General features: G+C 35.1%; 1 protein-coding gene and 1 non-coding gene across 2 annotated transcripts in view; one reads left to right on the top strand and one right to left on the bottom strand.

Moving 5' to 3' along the window:
- LOC132684348 (uncharacterized) overlaps positions 1 to 21,829 on the bottom strand; it is a 351,939-nt gene that overhangs the window by 193,374 nt on the left and 136,736 nt on the right. The window lies entirely within an intron of this gene.
- On the top strand, positions 1,424 to 1,527 carry LOC132684429 (U6 spliceosomal RNA). Its single transcript, XR_009612652.1, has one exon. It is a non-coding gene; the product is annotated as a U6 spliceosomal RNA (small nuclear RNA).

Here is a 21,829-nt window from a genome sequence, read left to right as displayed (position 1 = left end):
CATCCACTGCAGTACATAGCTGAGTGCCTTACATATTACTTAATAACGGTACTGAATTGAATTAATTGAATCAAATTGAAATAAATCAAATTTAATTTAATTGGAAGGAATAAAATAGGTGTTATTGTACTGCTACAAATCCTAACTCAAAAACCAGGAATATCTTCATTAAAAATCAATACCTAAACTGGGGTGCCTGGGTGGCTCAATCAGCTAGGTGTCTGACTTTGGCTCAGGTCATGATCTCATGGTTCATGGTTTCAAGCCCCACATCTGGCTCTGTGCTGACAGCTCAGAGCCTGGAGCCTGCTTCAGATTCTGTATCTCCCTCTTTCTCTGCCCCTCCCCTCCTTGCACTCTGTCTCTTCTCTGTCTCTCTCTCTTAAAAATAAAATAAACATTAAAAAAAATTTTTTTAATTAATACCAAAACCAAATGAAAACATTAATTACAAGAAAGGAAAACTACAGACCAGTATTTCTCATAAACATAGATGGAAGAATCCTCAACAGAGTATTATCAAATCCAACAATATATAAAAAGAATTATATACCATAACTAAGTGGGATTTATTCCAGGTATATAAGACTGGTTCAACAAATATTAATCAATTATTGTAATCAATCATATAAACAGACTAATGAAGAAAATTTACATGATCATATCAATTGATATTAAAAATATATGTTTGACACATCCTAACATCTAACACTAATCCATGATAAAAACTCTCAGGAAACTAAGAATGAAGAGGAACTTCCTCAACTTGATAAAGAACGTATATAAGGGGGGGTGCCTGGGTGGCTCAGTTGGTTAAGCGTCCGACTTTGGCTCAGGACATTATCTCATGGTCTGTGAGTTTGAGCCCCACATCAGGCTCTGTGCTGACAGCTCAGAGCCTGGAGCCTGCTTTGGATTCCATGTCTCCCCCCTCTCTCTGCCCCTACCATGCTCATTCTCTGTCTCTCTCTGTCTCTAAATAATAAATAAATGTTAAAAAAAATTTTTTAATAAAAAAAACTTCTATAAAGAACCCACATTTAAAATCACACTCAATGGTGGGAAACTAGAGGCTTACCACTAAGACTGAAAACAAGGAAAGGATATTCCCTCTCATAACTCCTATTCAACATTACACTATAAATCCTAACACATTAAGACAAAAAAAAAATAATAAAATGCATACAGTCTTTGAAGTAAGAAATAAAATTGTCCTTGTCTAGAGATGGCATGATTGTCTATGTAGAAAATCACAAAGAATCAACAAAAAATTCCTGGAATAAATAAGTGATCATCGCAGAAGTGCAGAATAGAAGGTTAAGATACAGAAGCAACTGCTTTCCTCTATACTGATGATGAAAAAAATGAAATTTGAACTTTAAAACACAATATTATTTACATTGGCACCAAAAACAATGTAATAGTGTTCACTTCAATGGCACACATACAAAAGTTGGAATAATACAGAGATTAGCATGGCCCCTGTGCAAGGATGACACACAAATTTTCAAAGTATTCCATATAAAAAAGGAAAAAGAAAATAATGTAATATTCAGATATAAATCTAACAAAATATGTACAGCATTTATATGAGAAAAGCAGAATATTATTCAAGGATACAAAGAGATGATCTATTAAGCCATAAAGGATGTGAAGGAACCTTAAATGCATATTGTAAGTGAATGAAGTTAGCCTACATGATGCTACATAGTACATGATTCCAATTACATACATTCTGGAAAAGATAAAACTAGAGTGACAGATAAATAATCAATGGTTTCCAGGGCTCAGGGGTGAAAGGAATGAATGGTAAAGCACAGAGGTCAAATTTTTTAAATTTAATTTAAAAAATAGCTGATAAAGGTTAAAGTGACATAGGAGCCAACTAAAAGATCCCCAAAGGTCAAAGCTGGAACAATTGGGGCAATAAAATAAAGTAGAATTGGATTGCAACTCGAAGGTTAAAGTAAGTATCCATGAGTCCATACTGATATAAACAAATGATTAAATAAATTAACAAATGAGACAGAAGAGACAAATCTCAGAAGAATTCCACATAAATTATTTAGATACTCCATCCTAAAGGCAGAGAACAACTCCCCATCCTTAAGTGCAGGCTGTACATGGTGACTTCCTTCCAAGTATGAAAATAGGAGGGAGAAGGCTGCCTGTGTAGCTCAGTTGGTTAAGCATCTGACTCTTGGTTTTGAATCAGGTCATAATCTCATGGTTCATGGGTTTGAGTCCCACATTGGGCTCTGCACTTAGAGTGTGGAGCCTGCTTGGGATTCTCTCTCTCTCTCTCTCTCTCTCTCTGCCTCTCACCTACCCATGTGCTCTCTCTCTCACACAAAATAAACATTTAAAAAAAAAAAAGAAAGAAAATAGGGAGAAAGTAACAGTAATGAAATCTGGAAAACATTACTTCTGCCTATTGACCAAGGTCAACATCAATGGTCACAAATCATGTAGATTGTATGTGCCCTTGATAAGATATGATAAAAATGACACACTTTACTTTTATGATCTTCCTTCCTTAAACCCATAACTCCAGTCTAATGCATGAGAAAAACATCCGATTCCAGTAGATGTTCACCCTACAATACATTTGCTGAGTACTCCCCAAAATTTCAAGGTCATCAAAAACAAGGAAAATCTCAGAAATTATCAAAACCTAGAGGAGATTAAGGAGACAGGATCCCAGAACAGAAAGGAGGAATGATGTGAAGGCTAAGGAAGTCTGAATAAATTATGGACTTCAGTTAATAATAATGTACCAATGTTCGTTCATTAATTTTAACAAATAGATTATGCTGATGTAAGATATTAACCATAGGGGAAACTGTGTGTGGGGTTGGGTGTGGGAGAAGGATGTATGGGAACCCTCTGTACTATCCATTAAATCTTTCTGTAAATCTAAAACCTTTCTAAAAATAATCTATTAATTAAAAATTAATATTCTGACTAACCCATTGGCACATACTTTAATATAAGTAAGATTAATTTTGGAACATAACTGATAACCAGACCATGGACCTTGGCAATGCCCACTACAGTGTAGTGCTAAGAAGATTTAGTCTGAAGAAACTTGTCATCCTTACTCATTTATTATAAAAATTAAAATGCTATAATTATCTATGAAACCATTTCTTATCAGAATATAAACAATAGTTACCCTTGAACAACACAAGTTTGAAATGCATTGATCCACCTATGTGGATTTTTCTTTGATAAATACAATACCATAAATACATTTTCTCTGATGATTTTCTTAATAACATTTTCTTTTCTCTAGCTTACTTTATTGAAAAAATACAGTATATATGTAACATGCAAAATATGTGTTAATAGACTTTATGTTATCAATAAGGCTTCCAGTCAACAGTAGGCTATTAATACTTAAGTTTGGGGGGCAAAGTTATATGCAGATTTTAAACTGTGTGGGGCTTGACACCTCTAACCCTCGTGTTGTTCAAGGGTCAACTATACTCAAGTTTCCTCCATAGTCTTGCAACCTAATCTAGCCACTTTCCTAACTCTTTATTCCCATTCACAGCTAATCTTAATCCACAGTTATATTCACTGTTTCTACCTCTTTATTTTCCACTTCTCATTCATAGTAATTTGGTTCTGCCCCAATTACTCCTCCAAAGTCAATAATGGTCTACCTAAACCAGTAGGCACGCACCTATTATTTTACTTCATTTCTTGGAAGTATCTGACACATTATCTATTCCTCCCTTTTTAAAACACTTTCTTCCTTTTCATTCATCACATTTCATTTTCCTGGTTTTCTTCCCGCCTTTCTTGCCTCTTCTTGGTGTGTGTGTGTGTGTGTGTGTGTGTGTGTGTGTGTGTGTATGAGAGAGAGAGAGAGAGAGAGAGAGATTCTTATCCTGTCCTTAAATGTTATTGTCCTTAAAGTTCAGTTAAGCAAATTCTTTTCATTGTATGTTACTCTCACTGTGTGATTACCTTAACTTCTATAGGCTTTAGTAGCTACTATCTGTTGTCTAGGGCTCTCTCCTGAGCTTGGAGATACTATCCTACTTAATTGGTATTTCCACTTTGCAGCGCCACTCACATATACAAGTCAAAAAGTCCCAGAATTATCTACCATGTCCTCTTCCCCTAACTCCTTATACTCTATATTCTCTCAGTACATGGTATCACCATTGTCTACTCAAGACAACAGTCATTAGAATCAATTTAACCCTCACCTCCAATATTAAGGCATTCCTTAATTCTCAGCATACCTCCTAAAAAACCTTCGCAAATTCATCAACTTCTATCCATCCATAGAACTACCATCCTACTTCAAACCATCATTATCTCTTACCTAGATTTCTAAAATAGCCCCTTCTAGGTCCCCACATCTCCATGCCTTCTCCCTCCAGTTGTTCTCTATTCTATCTCATCATTACTAATTCAAGACATTTTAATGATTCCCTTTTGTTATTAGTTTGAGATCCAAATGATTTAATTTTGCCTATAGGGTCTTTCCTAATTAGGGTCCCACTTAATATTCCAGTCTACTTTCCTGCTTCTTTCCCTACTTCCCTAGTTCCACCTCACACCATGCAAACTGCGTTCAGTTCCTCAAATGTCTATGCAGCTTTCTCTGAATGCAACATTACCCTAGCCCACTCTCACTGTCACCTACTCTAACCTCAGAGTTCACTTTAAATAGTCCTTTCAAGAAGCTTTCTCTGAATCCTCAGAGATAGTTGCCTCTCCTACATATTGCCAAAGAACCTTTTTCTTCTGCTCTCAAAACCCTTGACACACACACACACACACACACACACAGATAATTTTAAATATCTTCAATATTTATCCATATTGCTAATTAAACTCCAAGCTCTCCAAAGGTAATAAGAATATCGATATTATTTATTAACTCTTCCCCAAAATATCTGAGACAATGACTGATGGTCAGACAATATTTGATACATTGACTGAGTGATGAAAATATAAATGGATGGTTGCAATAACTCAAAAAAAAAAACTGAAAAGTAGATAATCTATTTAAACTTAGAATTTAAAAAAAAGAAAAGAAAAAGAAAAACACTTCTCTGGAATGAGTTACAGCTTGCCTGGAGCTTTTGATTCTAATACATTTTCTTAGAAATAGACTTGGTTTCTATGTGTATGAAAAATTCATAAAGAATACCCACTGTATCCCAGGTTTAAAGTAAGGATTTCCAAGAGAGTATTATTGCATTAGGTTGCAATAGTCACGTTAATCACCTAATACCATGTTTGAACTACACATGAATGGACAGGACCAAAATTCCAAGACATCAAAGGACTCAAGTTTGATAATAATAGTTTGGAAGCAGTCAGAGAAGAGTTAAGGAAGGAACTGTCAGCAACTGAAGGATAACAGTGGGTATTAACAAGTACATATCACAGTGCCATGACTGCAAATTCAATATCGGATGTATAAATAGCAATACAAGCCAGAATGAACCCCTGGCTCAAGCAGCCTTTAGACTTGACAACTGGGCAGTTTAGGAAGATTTCAAAGCTTCACAGAACAGACACAGAATAGATGACAACATTTTGAGTATTAGTAGCAGCAAAGTATATAGAATAATAAGGATGAGATAAAGATATTCTGTCATGTCTATGTACAGGAGAGGATAGAAAAACAAAAACAGGTAGTGAAAAATTTATAGAGTCAAAGATACATATAATATTTTCTCCAAATTAGCTTTTATTCATTTAAAAGCAACAATGACCAAATAGTTTCAAAATGTTTTAATTTTTCTTTTCATTATACTTAAATTAAAATCCTACAGAGGCGCCTGGGTGGCTCAGTTGGTTAAGCATCCGACTTTGGCTCAGGTTATGATCTTGCGGTTTGTGGGTTCACACCCTGCAATGGGCTCTGTGCTGACAGCTCAGAGCCTGAAGACTGCTTCAATTTCTGTGACTCCTCTCTCTGTCCCTCCCCCACTCACGTTCTGTCTCTGTCTCTCAAAAAATAAACATTAAAAATAATTTTTTTAATCCTACATAAAAAATTAATAAATATTTTTCTTTTAAAATGTCTAATTGCCATGTCTTATGTTACAAAGAAACAGGCATCAAATGACATTAATGATAAAGTCTGTTAACAGAATTAAAGTAACAGAGTTTCTCTTGACTTCTCTACAGTCTGTATTACTTATTATTGACTTTTTTGCAAATGAAGATACTCTCAAAGAAGGAATGGTTGTTTTTATATCATCAATTCTGAAAATTCTACTATTACATCTTCCTTCACTGATGTCATCTCCACTCAGGTTATTCACAAAGTAGTTGGGTTAGGAAACAACAACACTTAGATTTTGTCTCAAATGTTTTAGAGAAACTAGCTCTAAGGATCCAAATCACCAGGCTGTTGCAAATCCCCTACTCTTCTAATTTGACCTACCACATGTTCAACATCATCAAAAACCTTTTGAGCCCAGAAGTATGATCCAGGTTTCCTTTTTTATCTCCCATGTGTTGCATACTAATAAGAAAGGAAATTCTCATAAGTGCTCAAAAAATACTTGTTTGGTAAATGAGTGAACAAGGAGTAAGAGAAATAAGTCCCTAATCTTTTGCTCACCTTGTGCCAGGTATTATGCCTAGATGAAAAGAGTGGATTAGAATGTACTTGACCATCTATCTTTATACATAGTATCAAGCTATTGAACCTCTAATTTATGAAAGGTGTGAGATAACTTGGCATATCGCTTTGTTTTAATTCTTTTGTTGATTTACTTCTAGGAGTTCCACATTTTCTCATTATCTTTCTTTTCCTGCAACCATTTGTGCATATAATTGCTTTTAAACCATGAAGTTGCTGTAACAAATAGTGCTGTCTTTAATAAAGAAGACAGTAGTTGACAGATTAATGACATTAAATTATTTAATAACCTCCTATCTTTAAATAAATTATAAGAGGCACAGTTCATTTGTTTATTTTTGGTCCTCAGACTTTGTATAGGCAGTTAATACATAGGAAGGAATTATAGCAAACTCATTTCTGCCTCAGGAACTAGAGGTGAGTTCTTCTCCTAGGGATGAATATCTATTTGAATTTCTATACGGAGTCAAGTGCCAATTACAATAAAACAATCTAAGCATCTTTAAAATCTAAAGGCCCATTCACTGGATAAGTTGGACTCCAAAATTTATGGAAATAGTGATTTCATAGAAGCTTGCACTAACTTGTCCCCTTGCCTAATGTGCCCATTGAACTAAACTACACAAATGCAAGATTTTATGGGAAAAATTATATTAGCTAGCCATAGGTGGAAACATCTACGTTTTCAGCTGGTTCTTCTTAAATAAAGAACAGTCATGAAATAAAACCTATAATTATGTTTATTCCTCCAAAGACTAACCATTCTTAACTTTAGAAAACAGGCCTACCTGTTCATTTAAATTTATAAAAAAAATGAGAATTCACTCCTTTAAGTCTCAAATTCAATTAAATTTAAATCTTTGAACTTTTTTTGAGTCTTGGGCTTTTTTTCTGTAGTTTGTTTAACTTAATATTTTCTGGAGGTGGGGTTTTTCTGTTTACTTGTTTGATTTTGTTACTCAATACAAATACACTCCATCTAATTTCCTTTCCATATTTCCATTGGCTTTGTAAAATAACCTGAAGTGTGTGCATAGACTTGAATGGAACACATTATAGAAATACATAAGTTTTTAGTGAGAAATTTTTTTAAGTATGTATTTTTTAAAATTTGTAGATAAGTTTTAGAAATTACTTATTCTTGGTTTATGGATATAATACCTAGTTTCCTAAAATATATTTAGCTATCCAATTATGCTCTGTTTATATCAGTTGTGATATTCACTGTCATTTTATAACATAATTTTTTAAATTTCAGCACATAAAGATGTGCCCCACTAAGTATATCTATTCAAATTTGGATACTATGACAATAAGTACTATGATTGCTACAACCATAGGAAAAATGTCGAGTCCCACACTTGTTTTCCTTACGTTTCTACATGGTGGTAGCTAAGTGTTCCTTGTTCAACTATGAGCGTTCAACACTGGCAGACTTGAATAAAAATTTAAAAGTATTATTTTTAAAAATGTATTTTTCTAATTTGGAGGTAAAAAAAGAAAAAGAAGAAAGAAAAATATGTATTTTCTGAGCATGCTTTAAAGAAACGAATCCCTTGGATAAACTTTATTACTGACTCACAACATTTATTTTTTAATACATTTTGTGTGGATTGCATTCCACATTTTGTGTGGATTGCATTCCACATTTTACACAATCAGCTCAGGCCTGAAGTCAAAGTTCCCATGGCTGTTTATGTCTGAGTGGGCACTGAGTGGTCATTGATTTTCTTTCTCTATATATAGTCCCCCCCTACACCCCCGTCTAATCTCCTCTTCTTACAGGACACAAATTGTACTGGATTAGGGCCCACCCTAATGGCTTCAGTTTAATTTAATTACCTTTGTAAAGGTCCTATCTCCAAATAGCGTCATAATGTGAAGTACTGGGGGGACTTCAATGCGAATTTTTGGAGAACACGATCAAACCCATAACTACCACAAAATTCTAATCACCCAAAACTCAAAGTCCTTCTGAATGCTTTCTTTTTTTTCCTCTTTCCATTCAAATACATTTTCTGTAAATGCTACTGTGACACTTTTCCCTACTCTCTATATCAACTCTAATGGAGATTTCTTATCTATACTATCACTATATCATGCTAACAAACTCACCAATACTGTCTACACATTTGCCGCGGTAACTGTCTTTCTAAAACTAAGCAGTAATAATGCTACATCAACTCAAAAACCTATGGTGACTCCTAAGTTACTGCCTAACAATTGCCTAATAATAACTTAGACTGCTTTTTAAAGGTGTCCTCTGACTGCCTTTCAAGGCCTGTCTTGATCTCCTTCCAAAGAGGTCTCCACTATTATGCCCCATGATTTCTGTGTGGAATCTTTAATTTCTAGAACAGTGTATTTTATATTGTGAGGGAAAAAAAACTGTATTAGTGAATTATAAAGCTAATTTTAACAATAATTTTAGAAACCAAAGAATAGGATGCAATAGAATGGAATGTATCAGAATATATCAGAATAATATTTTAGAAAGTATCTGAACATTCATACATGCTATGAAGTTCAGACTTTTTTTCTTCCCCACCAAGTTATTCCTTAAGATTCTCCTGAGTTCTTTATTTTATGCCTCTCTTTGAATATTTTCAAGATACCATTACTTTATACATAAAATATAAATTATACTTATTTCCCCAAGCAGTAATTGAATTCCATGCACATAAGTCCCTGTTTTCTGAAAGTTTCCCTCTGCCTCCTGACTGACACGTAGGTTCAGAACCTACAAGTGTGCCACATGGCCCTTGTGCACAGCAGCATGACAGCAGTAAAAGCATTAAAGCACACCATATTTCTCAGCATTTATTAGATTTCAAAACCTCCTAAACAGCCACCACTGAGCAATTTTTAATTTAACACTGAATGGACTTCAGCTATTAGTCATGTAAAGTGTTGCTATAGGTGCTTAAAAAGATTTGTGTCAGTTAATCATCAACAGAGCCAGAGCACTACAAACCAACACAAAATGAAGACCTAAGAGTGAAAGCAAAAGTGAAATCTGACTGTTACAGCAACAGAGTTAGGGGGTTGGGAGGCCCTTCTTTGGTAGGATAATGTAAGGACATAATAAAATATCAGGTTCCAGAGAGAGGAGCATCATGAAAATCAGCAAGTTATTCCTGATATGTTTTATTTTGTAAAGGAAATACAAAAATAAAGCAACTCCATATAATTAAAAATAATTATAAATACTTGTATCTATTCACTGATGTTGCAAAGAAGCCTTTATTCTAACTGAGTTCGGTCATCTCTCTCCTGGGAGTCCTTGCTCTATATCTGTGCTTGAAAGAAAACATACAGACCACAAAGAAATGAAAAGGGTATACCTCAAATTACAGAAAAATATATATTTTAAATTGTGTTCCTCATTGTCAACATAATTACAAGACTAATGCCTTGTTTGTTATTTCTATTTACTTTAAACATGTCTCTAAGATCTTATTTCCATTTCCACTGTGGATCAGTGGTTCTCAAATGCATAAGAATCACCTACAGAGTTTGTCATCCAGGCAATCCAAGACTTTGCCCAGCCTTGGACTAAGGGAGTTCTATGTTTTAGAGTGCCATCCTTGAAATTTCCCAAGTCTCCCTCCTGTGCATGGGATTGTAGTGCTTTTTAAGAGGGCACCTGAGCCTGAAATCCTCTTGGGAGTACTTTCTAAGCTTCTAAACAGTGGGGTAGACCAGATGTCATAAGGAGTTCTAGGGTTTGTTGCCTATAGACTTGGCACTAGGCCCCATCCAGGTGATAGTTCCAGAAGTGCAGCATGGAAAGTGGATCACCAGAGTGGTAAGGTTGTGTTATTTTTGTTGTTGTTGTTGTTGTTGTTGTTGTTGTTTGCATAATTGTATGAAATTGGACAGACATAATAATGCTGGCACACGGAGTTTGAGTGACCATCACTCACTGGAAGATAAGTTGATCCACGATTACACAATTAAATTCCAAATGGCACATATAACATGACCAGAAAACAAGTAACCATTTACAGTTTGCTGAATTCTCTGGGAAAGATTTGCATTTGTGGTCATCATCAACAAAGCACAGTAAAACTTTCAACAGAGGCAGCAGAGGCTAGCATTTATGAGCAGCGCGACGCATGATGCAGCACCATAAGTGGTATTACTCCACAGTAAATAAGGGGCATGAGGACATTGATTCAATACAAACATATTCCAAAGAGCCATGATACTTTTGAGTAATAACAGCATTGCTATCCTTTTCTCATGGTGGGAGAAATAAAATTAACCAAGAATGATGCATTTGACCACCAGGAACATAAAGAGATGGTTCCTAGATCTGAATTTAAAAAGATGATGCGTGGACCCTATAATGAATCTTCTCATGTACCAATTAAACAATAAACAAATACTTAAGTACTTCTTCCCAACTCTATTATTTTAAACCATCATTCATAATCACTATTCTTTACATGGAACCATGAATTTTGTAATACATGTGTAATAAAATCAATTATACAGATACCTACAGAAATATTTACCTGAGGAACCCAAACCCCAGAAGCAACCTTGATTCCCAATTCCCTCCTGGTTCATCTCTCTTTCTCTCTGCCTTCCGTTGCCCACCTCCCAACTCTACTCCAACTTGTATCTCCTAACCAGCACTGAGGCCAAAGCAGAAGACTCCATCTATTTTCCTATCTGGTGATTTTACAAAACCTTGATAAGCATTTGTGGTGCATAATACATGAGACTCAGAAAATTATGTCCTGATTTTTAAAAAACAATCATTTAAGTTTGGAAGCTTACCATAAGGCAGGATAACAGAAAGCTCTCCCTGATGAAGAGTTTATGTCTCTTCTTTCAGATAAAGCTAGCTGATTAACAAGCTTGTTATCCTATATCCAAAGGTTGGAGTCAGCTGGTTGGAATGGTGTTAGCTGAGAAACGAATTTTGACATCATTTCAAGTCATTCTTTTGTTCAAAACAGTACTGAGGTTGCTTAGAGTCATACATATGTGTCAAAAAAGCGGTGGGGGGCAGTGCCTGGGAAGCTTGGTCAGTTAAGCAACCAACTCTTGATTTCAGCTCAGGTCATGATCTCATAGTCGTGGGATTGAAATCTGCATAGGGCTCTGCACTAGATGGGGAGCCTGCTTAAGATACTCTCTCTCCCTGTCCCTCTGCGCTCCCCACTCACACTCTCTCTCCCTCAAAAAAAAAAAAAGAGTATATATGCTCATGAAGGCTTCTGATTGTAAGAAGCTGAAGGCTTCTAAACATCAAATTGGGAGCAGTTTGAAGCCATCATAATTAAGCTTTGAAAGTAAACTTTGTGGAGAAGAAATTGATCTTAAATTAAAACATTGAGATAAAACATAGAAAAAGACATTAATCCATGCCCATATACTGCATTTCTTGAAATCTTGCTTATGATGGTATTTTCTTCCAAGATATAGATCTATATAGAGATATTTTGAGGTTAACAAGTACTCCATTATAATTTTAACAAATGATTTTTCTATGTATCTTGTCAAAAATATATCATTGTTGGATAGTTTTTGCTTAGCTTTATCACAATAGACAAATGGTACTTAGCAAAGACCCAAATAACCAGAAAGTCAAGGCCAGTGGTCCCAAAGAAAGCCCCTTTATGTTTCTCCTTAAAAGAAAAAGACAGCTAAAAAAAAAAAAAAAAAAGGTAGATTTCATGAAATGGGAAATGGAAAACATATTGTATGCATTTAAAATGGATGATATGAATATAAAGAAAATCCCTTTCTCCCTCAGTTCGCTCTTCCTCCACAACGAGGGCATGAAACTTTAGAATGAGTCAAGAGGGCTGTAAGACGTGAGAAAGTTTCAACTATTCCAAATCATTATCCATATGTGGATTTTAAAAATCATTACTCCTATGAGATTGTTTTTAATTTCTAAGGCTCCATAGGGCATTCTTTGGTCTTATATCCTACATTCCTCCTTTGTTTGGATGTTATAAAGCAGTACTGAAACTCTATAGTTCATTCTGATGAATACCTTTATTTACTTGGGAATATGATCTTCATCTCAGAAGGACTAGATGTAACATTTGATACAAAGGTCACCACTGCTATATTGCTTACAAATTACAATTTTTAATAGCCCTTCTGCCTTACTCTTTACCCCCATCACCCACATACACCTAGCATGAAAAGAAGACCTGTTCTTCTGGCAGGTTGAATATAAAACACTAAAGTTTTTGTTTAAATGAAAATTATTTTCAATGAGGCCTCTTGTTAGTTCAATTAATGTGTACGGAAACTTGATGGAAGCTATAGCCTATTTTGCTACTATGTTGCTTATCTGTGAATACGGTATTTTTTAAATAGAGTTTTAATTTATCATATCCTATGCTAAAATATTTTATTTTTTTAACATTTTTTTTAACGTTTATTTATTTTTGAGACAGAGAGAGACAAAGCATGAACGGGGTTAGGGTCAGAGAGAGGGAGACACAGAATCTGAAACAGGCTCCAGGCTCTGAGCTGTCAGCACAGAGCCCGACGCGGGGCTGGAACTCACGGACCGCGAGATCATGACCTGAGCCGAAGTCGGCCGCTTAACCGACTGAGCCACCCAGGCGCCCCCTATGCTAAAATATTTTAGACTAAACTTTTCCGTCCATCAAAAACTACGGCCAATTTTCAAATATTTACTAAGAATCTAATGTACATCAACAAGACAGGACAGCTATACAGAAAAAGACCATGACACCTTCTCTGCCATATCTGGTTGAGCTCAGTGAGAGGTTATGCTCTCTCACACACAAAAATAATGATAACCGGTAAATAATTATGAAGGAATTATCTAGACTTGCCCCTAGTTTTGTAAATTCAAAGGCCTGTAGAAACTGGGTTGACTGTGAGGCAATAAGTAGACTCGAGAACACACGCTCCACCTTACTGAGTATCCACTACTCTAGACATTTGTAGAAATGTGACCCTTGATTTGCCAATTTTGGCTTTTTAAAAATGTAACATCAGGGGCGCCTAGGTGGCTCAGTCGGTTGAGCATCGTCCAACTTCGGCTCAGGTCATGATCTCACAGCTTGTGGCTTCAAGCCCCGCATTGGGCTCTGTGCTGACTGGTTCAGGGCCTGGAGCTGCTTTGGATACTGGGTCTTCCCCTCTCTCTGCCCCTCCCCTGGTTACACTCTGTCTCTCTCAAAAATAAATAATAAAACCCTAAAAATAAATTAAAAAATAAAAATGTAACATCAAATTTTTTAATGTAAAATCTATCAATTTATAAATGTTGGCCATAATTCAATTCGGACAAAAAAAAACAAAAAACAAAAAAACAGCTCTATGACCTAAACCAAAAAACATCTGCAGGCCAGATGTGCTAACAGCCATCAGTTGGCAAGTCCTAGTCTAGACTAGTGACTTCTAACCTTGTTTATCACCAGCATCATTCAATCATTTATGATTTCTACACTGAACATGCATCCTTCTATATGTCTGTCTCCTCCTTCTATTTATTTACTGGGGTGTGGTGGGCTCCTCATTACTTCATTCCCCAGAAAACACTCCTGAATCTATGAAAATACACTTCTCTAAGCATATGATCATGATGCAAAGTTACAAAAAATAAACCCTGATATAAAAACATAATTACAGTAGGATATGATTTTGTGAGGATGAGAAAAGACATATAAATGGACACAGAGATAGCTGATTGAAAGGAAATATACCCAAATATCTCCAGTGTATTCTTCTGAATAGTGAGAGGATAGGTAAAATTTTAAAAATACATTTCTGTCTTCGGGCAATAATTATATATTTTTGTATATACCCACTAAAAGAGTGTTCAGAGTATACTCCGCCTAGAGGTGTAAGAGTGGGAATATGTGGGAAGGAAGGAAGTAGTGGGAACCATATTTTTTCTGAAAGTGAGTACAAGATTGGTTGCATACTATTTAAATCTCCTTAGAGTCTTTTCAAGTACTACTTAAATCTCTTAGAGTTATAAATGCTCTGAGAATAAAAACTAATTGTCACTAACAAATAAATGCACAATTCAGTTGTATTTTTCTTTTAAGAGGTAGATACACATTGGTCACCAGGCCTGTCCCATCCTGGCACCAGGGAAGGAAGAGACAGTTCTGAGACACTGTATAGCACATCCCACAGGGCACATGGCTCCATATTTCATGCTGGTATCATCTGAGTTCTTAAGTCCCCTCATTTCACCATGTTCACTTCAAGAACGATTTTTCTTTTACATACACTATTCCCTTTAACAAACTGGAGAAACACTTGATTTGGCTGAGAATGCTCAAGAGAGCCTCTTCCACTGAGTGGGCAGACTCATCCTGTGGAAACATGCATCCCCCAGTCATCAGATGTGACTTCACTCCTCTGAACCTCATCACTTTCTTCCTGAAACAAATACCTGTATCTTTGTAAATCAATGTGTCATTTAAAAACTTTTTTAATAAAATAAGGTACACAGAAACTAATGCAAATAATTATATTACATTTTCAAGTTTGCTGTGGTATTTTTAATTTGTTTCTTTTTAAAATTTACCCCTTATTTTTCTTTCATGATAACCTCTCCTATCATTCTTTCCCATAAGCTCTTCTTTTTTTTCTCTCTTTTTGCTGTTTCTTTCTCTCATTTTTCCCTTAATGGAAAGGTAGATGAACATTATCTATTTAAATAAACCTCATATTCATATAAAATGGAAGGGCAAACTAATATATATATATATATATATATATATATATATATATATATATATTCATGTACACAATCACAGACTTCTTAACATTTAACGTATCATGAGTGGATTTGACAACATGACAAATCACCTAAGAATGACTTAAACAAATAAAATGTATTTTTCTTACATAATAAGAAATCCAAAGATAGGCATTTTCTAGGATTAGTTTAGCTATTCTGAGATACCATCAGGGACCCAGGCTTTTTCCATTCTCCTCATCATCTACCATTTTAATGGTTTTGACTTTATCTTCTTGCTTGTCACCTCTTGGTTACAAGATCCAGCCAATGGCTGGAACCCCAGAAATCACATCAACACTATAAAAGAAAAGAAAATATGGACAGCGGTACAAGCTTGCTTTGCCCTTTCACCAAGAAACATAAAAGCTTTCCCAGAAACCCTTGTAGACCTTCACTTGGATCTCATTGGCTACATTTTAACCTTCTAAGTCATTAGAACTATGTTATGTGGCCAAATCTAGCTGCAAAGGAAATTGGGAAAGAGAGTATATGCCTAGAGTTATTGCTGCATCAAACAAAACTCTTGTTTTGTTAACAGTAAGAAGAGAAAAATAGATACCAAGTGAGCAAATAACAGCATTTGCCATAGTAACCTATTTAAAGGGTAGCAAAAGTATTCCCTACTGCCATATATACAACTCAACTAGGCTAACAGAGGATTCAGTAAGACCTTTAGAAACCTACATGAAAAATAAATATAAGTTATCTCTAACTAGCATAATGCTTGTTCTTAGTGGAGTGGCTACCTGTGAAGTGCTTTGGTACTTCCGGAGAAAATTATCTTAGCATGTAAAAATCTTCCTTACCAAAGTTTTTGCCCCATTGAATTAGTAATACTTACAAAGAAATGACTTGCTTTGCAAAGGTAAACTTGAGCCGAGGTTATTCATGTGTTACCAATTCAAAGTCAATAGAGTGTGAACGTTCTGTTACTATATTGCTTTAAAACAAAGCATGATAATTAATTCTGAGTGTTTAAATTCAGATAATGAGGTTAACACACAAACAGTATTAAACTCCTATTGAAGTGACAAATTATTTCATTTCAAATCCCTTATAGTTTACAATGTCCTAATAATGCAGTTTTCACTAAATGGAAGTAGCCAAAACCTGTGATGTTGAAAACAGTATTTATACACCATAAACAAGTCATAGTAGGGTCTCACATTGCCAGCAAAATAATAATGGTGACTTCAAAGTAAGCCTAATTTCCTGGTTTTAAGATTGGCAAATTCTCTCTAGGAAGAAATTGCTTAACTCATAGACTCTCACTGTTGCTTTCTTTTCTAAATTTTCTGGAGTGTACAGATGTCAAGAACCCAAAAGCATATGAATCACTTTTCCTTTTTCTCAATTATGCCACAACTTCCCAGTTTTTCTCTCTCTCTCCTCTCAGATCTTCTCTGTACTATGCAAATTTTCCCTTACCCCCCAACCTTCCCTAACCTCCCATCCTTCCTTTTCCCTCCTCATCTTACCAATCCCACCAACTGTTGCCCTTGTAAATTTCCTTGAAGTTTGCTCCAGGTCTCTCAGAAAGTCAGCAGCAGAACCAAAGGGAAGAGATGTGGTTCCATAACCTGAGGCAGGGTGCTGTCCAAGTGCACCTTGTAATTTGGAGTTGGCTACGCATGAGTAACAACCTAAATTACTAACACACTACCTAAAGAGCTTTATGGGTCCAGTTGGTTTTTGTTTATTTGTTTTAGAAGGGATTTTCAGCTCTTTGCCACTTTTTCTTACTCTCTTTGTCTTTTCCCTCCTTTTCAATTTAGTTATTGTTTTTAGATATTTGATACTAAATTATTTAAATTAAACTCTTGGTGACAGAGAGGATCTTCAATTTTTGAAAATGGAAAGGCCTCTGGGAAAAAGCCAGCTCCCTCCTGCCACCCACACAAACCTATTCATTCACTACAAGGCTAAAGTAACAGATTCTGAGATGGATTGCAAAGAAGTGAGGGATTTTTCCAAATAAAATGCCCTTTTATTATTCTTTAGTCCTCTTTAAGGAGCCAAAGTATGTGTCATTAAATTAATCTTTAAACTGCCTCTTTAAATGGCTAACAATTCTCATTTCAACTGTTATGGCATAAAATTTAAATGCAATTATACACAAAGAAATTGCCTTCTTCCTTTGTACCTGATAATGACTGGGTCATAAGCTGCCCTAAATCTATATATATCCTTTGCTTAGTCATTTGCAATATAGTTTATTGTAGGTATTAAGTGCTATTTAATGAAATAGCTTAGAATATTAAGAAAGTATTCTGTTCTCTAGGGGTAAAATGGTAGCAATTCAGACCTTTACTCAAAAGCTTTTTGAAAAATGAAGGCTCCAACTTGGTTATGGTATGTGACTTAATTGTGTAGCTATCTGAATCCTCCTGCTATCCATCACTCTCCACGTTTCTGAATTATCAAAACAGAACCTTGAGGCACAACTTTGCTTTTCTGAGAAGAGGTCTTAATTATGAGTCCTAGATATTTTTTGTTCAGTTTATTCACATATTCATTCCCTTATGTAACACATGGAATCTGCTTATGTCTTGCTTATGTGAAGAAAAGTTCACAAAGAATAGGTTGTCATAATCAAGTCAACCAGGGAGTACAGTAATCACTTTAACAACTAATTACATTGCAATTCCTAAAACACAGCAAATAATTAAGAGAAAAAAGTGAGGAGGAGTCTAATGGCTTGAAAATTAGAATATATTGGTTTTGAAAATTATTTTTTTTTCTTGGAACTGGAAATTACTCCTCACTTTGCAGTGACTGAAATTCAGACAGGCAAAGTGACATCCCTGAAGTCCCAAGCCTGTTCATTGCCTGAATCCAGATTCAGGTGACAGTTCTTTTCCCAGTGACCTCCCACTCAAGCTGCAGCCTCTGAGATAATGTCTAAACATTCTTCCATAGATACTATGTGGACTTAATAATACATGCAGTACAGCTGTAAAACATGGCTATCTTCCATAGGTGGGAAATTGAATGGTATAGACATGATAATTTTTAGTGAAGCTTTTAATTGAAGAAATGCATATAGTAATATTAATATGAATAAACATCCATAGCCAAGATGTTGCTAAGAATGCGTGTGGTAAGTGTCCAAAACTAGTAAGAATACTCAAATCAATATTAATGTCTATGTTGGTTTATGACCTGCCAAATGTGAATTCTCTTCTCAAATACACACATGAATTTGCTGTTGATTATTATTTGACAGGACACATTTCACCTGCAGCAAAATTCAACATTTTACTACCAGTAGCATTATTTGAAAGCTAATCAATACTTTTTGTTAAAGCTTCAGGCACAAAGAAGCTAATCATATGCAACACTGATGGATGGAAAATATAAAATCAGATTTACATGTTTCTGGCTTCCTTTAAAATGGTAGTAGGGTTATAATTATCAGGTAATATCTGCTATTGAACCATTAGGCTTTGGATTAACTGTTAGGAGATGGGAGTTTTAGCAAACATTGATTATGCCTCTGATAAAATTTTTCACACATAATGAGATGGTCAATGTCAGATTAGGTAAGAGAGTAACTGAGAACTCTATTTTGACTCAGAAAGGTGAAAAATATAATAATAGAAACTGTCCAAGAGACTAAAATCTGGCTTTTGGCTCAATTTAATGAATGAGAACTTGAAGAGAAACTCATATACTAATACAGAGATTCAAAATTATTGTATCAGCAGACCTTCAGACCAAGAAAAGAAAGCTTATATGTTATTAAACTGGAAGAGTATACATTTGCCTGGGATAATTATTCATCTTCAGTCACACACTTTAGACCTATATTTCAAAAGTGCATGAAACCAGGATCACATTATCTTTTCCAAAATGCTTATTCAGTAACTTAAATATTATAGAATAGCTGACTATAAATGCCTCTAAGGACTTAAAAATTCTATCACTTCCCTGATTATGTGTTTTAAAATTTGACCCTGAAAAATAACAAAGATATTACAATCACATTTCACAGAGATGACAAAGACAGGAAGCCAACATGCCAAATGAAAGATTAGTTCTTTAATCATGTTCTTCCATTGCCTGTATTTTTGAAATGTTGATATTCATGTTGTATCTATCATATATTATCCAGGCTCAATCAACAATTCACCTCTTTAAACTATTAATAATAAACTAAAGTATTTATTAACATAATGGTTGATTTAAATCTTAAACCTAATTCCCAATCTAACACTTGAATATAAAACCGAGCACTGGAATAAACAACATTAGCTTTTCCTTGCTAAAATACCAAGGTTGGCTTTAAAATAAGTCAGTTTACTGGTATAACCTATGAATTAATGTGCCTTATAAATATGCCTTGTTAACTGATTAATGAAATGCTTATAATTGCAAATTGTAAATTAGATTGAGGCAGATGGATAGATAAACGAATCTATTTGAAATGTACTTCCTTCCTATTGCATTAAACTAGGCCTTATTTTGGGCTTGGATAATAATAAGTTTTCAGGTAATTTGAAGTAATTTTCTGCCATGAGCACTGATCACACCCTCAATCAGCCTCAGGGACTGAAATGAACATTGTTCTCCACCCCTATCTTCAGCACATTAACTCAAAATTGATTTTTTTACTCATTTTTCCAGAATAGTGCAATCAGCAGGTGATCACTTCAGGAAGAAAACCAATGTGTTCATTCAGGTTCTTTTTATTTTTCCCAGGCTCCTAACAATGATGGCTTGTGATCATATACGGCCTACAAATTTACTATGGATGTTAGTTGGTTTTCATCAAAGATCCTCCCTCTTGCACCTATTTCTTAATAATCCTTTTGAGACTTCCACCTTCATCCATTTATTTAGCATAAATATAATAAGTGCTGGCTATACAAAGCCATGGCATGACATTTTGAAAGAAAGCACAATCTATTCGGGAAACAGATAAATATATGATTTAGTTCAATGCAATATGAAGACTACAGAAATGGTGGTTTGAATAAAAGGAGTAGAGATTACTTGAATGGGAAAGGAGAGAAATCATCTGAATAAAAATTGAATGAAATTTTGTGAAATGTCTCAGATTGATACAGCATTTCAGGAAAAAGGAAAAGTTTGAGTAAACAACAGAGAGTTAATTCTGCTTTCTTAAAATTGAATGTAAGTCAAATTATATCACTACATCTTTTCCAAAAAATGGGTAGAGTGATCAAAAATAACTCTTAATGGAGATACTTACAACTAAAAAAGAACTAAGTCAACAAAAGAGAAATAAAGAAGGAAAAGAAACAGTCCTCTTAGAAGACATCAGGTAGATAAAACAAAAGCAACTTAGCTTTGAAATTGTATATCTATATCTGTCAGTGGGAGAAAGTTCAAAATTCATTCTAAAGCAAGATGGGTCTAAAGCCAGGTCAGAATACATGGCTATATATTTTTGTGTCTATTGTGAAATTTTTGTAAGACTGGAATTTCTCATAAACACATCTTACTATTCTTGAAATGTGCCTATCACAATATATTTAAGAAGACAATAAAATATTTGTGGAAAGAGTATAAAGTGGGAACGGAGGATGATACAGAGTTGCATCTAACTGACAAGAGTCTTCTCTGAAATAAATTCAAAACTTAGTCCCAAATGAGACGGAAAAAAATAGTTTGAATAAAGACTTGGGTTTGAGTGTAGGCCCTTCCATGTCCTAGTTTTGACTCCCATAATAAAGTAATTTATTCATTTTTTAAAAAAGAAAGAATACCTGTCATACCCAATTCACACAATCAGTCAAAGTCTTTATTATGCACTACTCATTGTACATTCTAACTGAGCCTTGTCTAGTAATGGATAATAATACCTGCATACACGCTGACAAAAGAAATACCTAGTACCCCACACATGGGCAATGGTCTTCAAACACTCACCAACAACTGGCCTGATAATCCAGTGCACCCTACCATACTTTGTATCTGTCCTTTGCAACTATCAACCCCTTGATCTGAACTTTAGCATAGGCACCTCTGCCTTCAAACCCTGAATAGACATATTTCTCCATCTCCGCTCTTGCTGCTTATCTCATTCTCTGGTCAGGTACTCAATGCTGAGCAAGGGATTACCACTCCATCTCACTCCAGACCCCATCTTGATTGGGGCAATAGAGGCCACTGCTACGGGATGGATATAAGACTATAGTGTAACCTGTACTGCAGGTCCTAAAATTATCACACCCAGGTACTCATTTTCTAATGGGTAACATGTGAAGAAGTGATCATAATTCACAGACATGAGTGTTTCAAAAGTATTATATTTAGAAAGAAAATAAGGTGAATGAATAGTAGATGAAGAACACCTCAGACAGAAGATAGGCATCACATTCTGAAGACTAAGAAGGTAAAGTGCCAATGCACCAGGGACAAGAAGAAATGGTGTGTCTGAGCAACTACATACATTCTTCTGATAAGGACAACACAGG

This window comes from Panthera onca, chromosome C2 (assembly GCF_046562875.1).
Source record: "Panthera onca isolate mPanOnc1 chromosome C2, mPanOnc1 haplotype 2, whole genome shotgun sequence".
NCBI classification, from domain to species: Eukaryota; Metazoa; Chordata; class Mammalia; order Carnivora; family Felidae; genus Panthera; species Panthera onca.
The sequence above is the reverse complement of the archived record's forward strand: the minus strand, read 5'-3'. Positions and strand labels throughout refer to the sequence as shown.